At 44.7% G+C, this 5,459-nt stretch overlaps 1 long non-coding RNA gene across 1 annotated transcript; it reads left to right on the top strand.

Annotated features, from left to right (window-relative positions):
* Window positions 1–817: 817 nt before the first annotated feature.
* Window positions 818–3,653, top strand: LOC105531555. The gene is made up of 3 exons (XR_001004823.1): window positions 818–940; window positions 3,388–3,475; window positions 3,607–3,653. It is a non-coding gene; the product is annotated as an uncharacterized LOC105531555 (long non-coding RNA).
* Window positions 3,654–5,459: the final 1,806 nt, after the last annotated feature.

Here is a 5,459-nt window from a genome sequence, read left to right as displayed (position 1 = left end):
AGGAAGGGCGAGCGTCCATTAGCCGCGGGGGTGGGCGAGGCGGGCGAGTCCGTGATCTTTGCGGGGTGGGGGTGGGGAAGGAGGCTAGTGTGGAAGGGGGACCGAGTCACCCTGTCTGGACTTTGGAGGATGGTGGGGAGCGTGTTCTTTTTGGTACTAGTAGTAGATCCGTTGAATGGAGGCTTTTGATAGACAGGGTTGTGATGTGTCTGGGAATATCTAGAAGGTGACAGGCGAGGGAGAAGAACACATTCTGGAGAATTCGGAATTGTGACAGGCACCCAAGGCCCAATGCACCCTGGTGGCTAAGCTCTTCCTGCCCCCGCGTCTCGGCTTGGGCACCCCGGAGGCCCCTCTCACCTGAAGCTGCCCTTCCAGGTTTCCATAGCAACTAGCAGCCCGGTGCCGGCGGCCTCTCTGAGCCTGCGGGGAGGGGAGCGAGTTGACGCTGAAAGGCTGCTCACCCTTCCCTCTCCTGGTAGCGATACCTTTTGTGCGTGGGAGTGGACATCGCACAAGTTCTGCGTTAGCCTGGGTTCTTGACTCCTGGTTTCCGTGAATCCTCTAAAGGATATGCAAAATTTCGCGTGTTTGTGTATTTTTCTGGGGACAGGCTTTATACATTCAGAGGTCCATCACACCCAAAGGTCTAGACTGTCTTAGTCCTAAACGGCTGCTCCTCCCCATATCATTCATCTCTCCACAGGGTGATTTAGTGTGGACAAGCTTGCGTTTACAAATCTAATATCAGGATTTCATTTTGGTCAGACTTAAGTGTTTGCATTTAAAAGGCATTATTCATGTCCTTGTTTTTCATCTCTCAGGAAACACTGGCAAACTTGGAGCGACAGATCTATGCTTTTGAGGGAAGCTACCTGGAAGACACTCAGATGTATGGCAATATTATTCGTGGCTGGGATCGGTATCTGACCAACCAAAAGTGAGTGTCGAAAGCCTGTAGTGTTCCTATTGTGTTCCTATTGTGTATGTTTGTAGGACTGTAGGCTCTTAGTAGCAAGTTTGCTAGAGGCAGTAGTAAAGTGGTGGTGTGGTCTGGACTTGAACTCTTGGACTCTGGCTCAGGCACTGCCTCACTGAATAATCAGACAAAGCTCACATCTGTAAAATAGCAAAAGTTGGGCCTATGGCACAGGGTTGTGTGAGGCTTAAATACAGCATATAACAATATCTTTATACAACATCACTCTATTAAATTTTTTACACATTTTAATCAGTCGTGAGTTCTACCCTCACAGTATTTTTCTTTTCTTTTTTTCTTTTTCCTCCTGAGTAGCTGGGATTACAGGCGCATGCCACCATGGCTGGCTAATTTTTTTATTTTTAGTAGAGACGAGGTTTCTCCATGTTGGCGCATCTGGTCTTGAACTCCTGACCTCAGGTGATCTGCTGCCTTGGCCTCCCAAAGTGCTGGGATTATAGGTGTGAGCCACCATGCCTGGCCACTTTTCTTTTTTCTAAGAGACAGGGTCTCATGCTGTTGTCCAGGCTGGAGTGCAGATTCTTATCTGAATCCATTAGTACACTGGAAGTTGTAAAATGGTGATTCTCTAATTTTATTATTCCCTTTATTACTGGCATTCTGAGAAAGAGTCTTCCTTTTTTGACTTCTCTTTCTTTCATTCTCCCACATTTGTCCCAGCTGTGGTCAGAGGGAGCCTCTTCAAGCTGGCTTGTTTGTCGTTTCGACGTGACCCTATTATTTTTGGAGCATTCCATTGCTTTCTGGCTTAAAAGATGTCCCATACTTACCTTGTGCATTTTTTGTTCCACACCTGGTATCAGCCATTCCTCTAAGGAACCCTGGTTCTTTCTTTAAATTTGAGAATTAAGTTTATTTAAGAGACACTTCATATCACTAATCTGTTCTCGACTTTTTAAATAATAAGCGTTAAAATAAATACATATTGGCGGGGCACAGTGGCTCATGCCTGTAATCCCAGCACTTTGGGAGGCCGAGGCGGGTGGATCACCTGAGGTTGGGAGTTCAAGACCAGCCTGACCAACGTGGAGAAACTCCGTCTCTACTAAAAATACCAAATTAGCCAGGTGTGGTGGTGCATGCCTGTAATCCCAGCTACTCGGGAGGCTGAGGCAGGAGAATCGCTTGAACCCGGGAGGCGGAGGTTGCAGTGAGCCGAGCTTGCATCATTACAGTTCGGCCTGGGCAACAAGAGCGAAACTCCGTCTCAAAAAAATATATAAATAAATAAATAAGGTAAAATAGATACATATTAAAATGAAAATGTGGCCAGGCACAGTGGCTCACACCTGTAATCCCAGCACTTTGGAAGACCAAGGTGGGTGTATCACTTGAGATCTGGAGTTTGAGACCAGCCTGGCCAACATGGTGAAACCCTGTCTCTACTAAAAATATAAAAATTAGGCATGGTGGGGTGCACCTGTAGTCCCAGCTACTTCAGAGGCTGAGGCAGGAGAATCACTTGAACCCAGAAGGTGGAGATTGCGGTGACCCAGGATTGCGCCACTGCACTCCAGTCTGGGAGACAGAGTGAGACTCTCTCAAAAAAAAAAAAAGGCTAGGTGTGGTGGCTTACGCCTGTAATCCCAGCACTTTGGTAGGCTGAGGTGGGCAGATCATGAAGTCAGGAGTTCAAGACCAGCCTGGCCAACTTGGTGAAATCCCATCTCTACTAAAGATACAAAAGAAAAAATTAGCTGGGTGTGGTGGTGCGTGCCTGTATTCCCAGACTACTCTGGAGGCTGAGGCAGGAGAATTGCTTGAACCTGGGAGGCGGAGGTTGTGGTGAGCCTAGATTGTCCATTGTACTGCAGCCTGGGTGACAGGGTGAGACTCCGTCTCGGAAAAAAAAAAAAAAATAGACTGGGCATGGTGGTTCATGCCTGTAATCCCAGCATTTTAGGAGGCCGATGTGGGTGAATCACCTGAGGTCAGGAGTTCGAGACCAGCCTGGCCAATGTGGCAAAACCCCGTCTCTACTGAAAATACAAAAACTTGCTGGGCATGGTGGCGGGCACCTGTAATCCTGGCTACTTGGGAGGCTGAGGCAGGAGAATCGCTTCAACCCGGGAGACAGAGGATGCAATGAGCTGGGATTCTGCCATTGCATTCCAGTGTGGGTAACAGAGCAAGACTCCGTCTCAATAAATACATAAATAAATAAATTAATTAATTTAAAAAACGTGAAGCAGCTAAATCTCGTGTCCCACAGTGGGCCATGTACCATATATTGGAAAACATTGCTTTCTATGTTCAGCATAAAGGTCGTTTGGGCCAATCTAAGTGATATGGAGGCTTTCTGTAGTGAACATGAGTCCTGGGGCATCCCCAGCTTGAGCCATAGACATAGCTTGGTGCTCATGATGAGTTTCTTCTGTGTGTTTTAGAAACTCCAATAGCAAAAATGATCGAAGGAACCGGAAGTTTAAGGAAGCTGAGCGGCTCTTCAGTAAATCCTCAGTTACCTCAGCAGCTGTAAGTAGTGGTGGTGGGGAAATCTTTCTTTGGCCTGTTGTTGGGGAATGTGTTTTCTCTTTCCCTTCCTCTGGGAGTGGTCTTCTGAGGTCTGTGGTCACTTTTCTAGTAACTGGTGGCTTTTCTTTTAGGCAGTAAGTGCATTGGCAGGAGTTCAAGACCAGCTCATTGAAAAGAGTAAGTTTATGTTTTTATGTTTCTCATCAGTTTATTTTTAAGCTACCATCGCCCTTATATTTAATTCATCCAATTATGTATCTGAGAACTGCATTTCTTACGCTCTTCCCTCTTCCCCCTAGAAGTTTAAAAACTTTTAGGGTATCCTTAATCATGTTTTTCTCCACTCCCCCACCCAGACAAGGTCTCACTCTATAGCCCAAGCTGGAGTACAGTGGCATGATCATAGTTCACTGCAACCTCAAACTCCTAGGCTCAAGCAATCCTCCTGCCTCAGCCTCCCAGGTAGCTAGGACCACAGGCATCCGCCACCACACCTGGCTAATTTTTAAATTTTTTGAAGAGATAGGGTCTCACTATGTTGCCCAGGCTAGTCTATAATTCCTGGCATCAAATAATCCTCCCACTTCAGCCTCCCAAAATGGAGTACAGGCATGAGCCACCATGTGTGAGCAATCATATTTTTTCCTTTTGAGGAAGAAGTTACTCTTCTTGCCTCTTCTGTTGCATAAAGATTGGCTTTAGCATCTCAAAGGGACAAAGATATATTTTCATTCCTGATAAATCTTATAAATTCTTAGGGAATTAAAGTTAAAACAATAACTTTTATGGAAAATTTCAAATATGTCTTATAAATCTCCATGTGCCCAATTTAATAATTCTTAGAAAATGTTCATCTTGGCCTGGTGCAGTGGCTCACACCTGTAATCCCAGCACTTTGGAATGGAGAGGTGGGAGGATTGCTTGAGCCCACAAGTTCAAGACCAGCCTAGTCAACAAAGCAAGACTCTGTCTCTACAAAAAATTAAAAAATTAGCCAGGCTTGGTGTCATGTGCCTGTAGTCCCAGCTATTAGAGAGGATGAGGTAAGAGGATTGCTTTAGCCCAGGAAGTTGAGGCTGCAGTGAGCCATGATCATGTCACTGTTCTAGCCTGGATGACAAAGTGAGACCATGTCAAAAAATAAATTAATTAATTAAATAAATGCTCATCCCATAAATAGAATGTACCTGTATGTTCTTAAATATAAAATGGATAATAGTGCTATTTACTTTGTAAACGAATTATATCTTATTTTTTATACATAAACCATACAGTCTAATTTCCAGTGATGGGTTATAGATTTGTACATTTATCTTTCTGAGTCAGACTCAGTGTAACTGTACTGGATGTTCTGTCTCTGTATTTCATCACCTTGAAATACGACCTGTTCTCGGTATTACTATGTACTTCTTTCAGAAGGTATATCTCGTTGTTGGATCTAGTTCTTTTTGCATTGGTGCAATGATATGAGGAAAAGGGATTTTAGTAGTTTGGGAATTAGAAGTATTTACTTATTATCTCTATGTACAGATATCTTTTTTTTTTTTTTTTTTTTGAGACGGAGTCTTGCTCTGTCACCCAGGCTGGAGTGCAGTGGCCGGATCTCAGCTCACTGCAAGCTCCGCGTACAGATTTCTAAATTTGTTGCTATGCCCTTAACCTCTTTCCTGGCTTTACTCCTGCATTTCCTTTTTTTTTTTTGAAACAGAATCTCGCTCTGTTGCCCAGGCTGGAGTGCAGTGGCACGAGTGGCATGATCTTGACTCACTGCAACCTCCGCCTCCTGGGGGCCTCCCAAAGTGCTGGGATTACAGGTGTGAGCCACTCTGCCTGGCCTGAATCCTGCATTTCCTTCTAGACATTTCCACTCATATTCACTCAAACATTTGATCTAAAACAGAATTGTTCTATTTCCTTCAAAATTTGTCTTCACAGATTTTTTGTGATGATACTCTGTAGACGTCTTTGATTCCTTTCTGCCAGC

Source organism: Mandrillus leucophaeus, unplaced genomic scaffold (assembly GCF_000951045.1).
Source record: "Mandrillus leucophaeus isolate KB7577 unplaced genomic scaffold, Mleu.le_1.0 Scaffold895, whole genome shotgun sequence".
Lineage (NCBI taxonomy): Eukaryota > Metazoa > Chordata > Mammalia > Primates > Cercopithecidae > Mandrillus > Mandrillus leucophaeus.
Note: the sequence above shows the minus strand (reverse complement) of the source record. Positions and strands in the feature narration are given on the sequence as shown.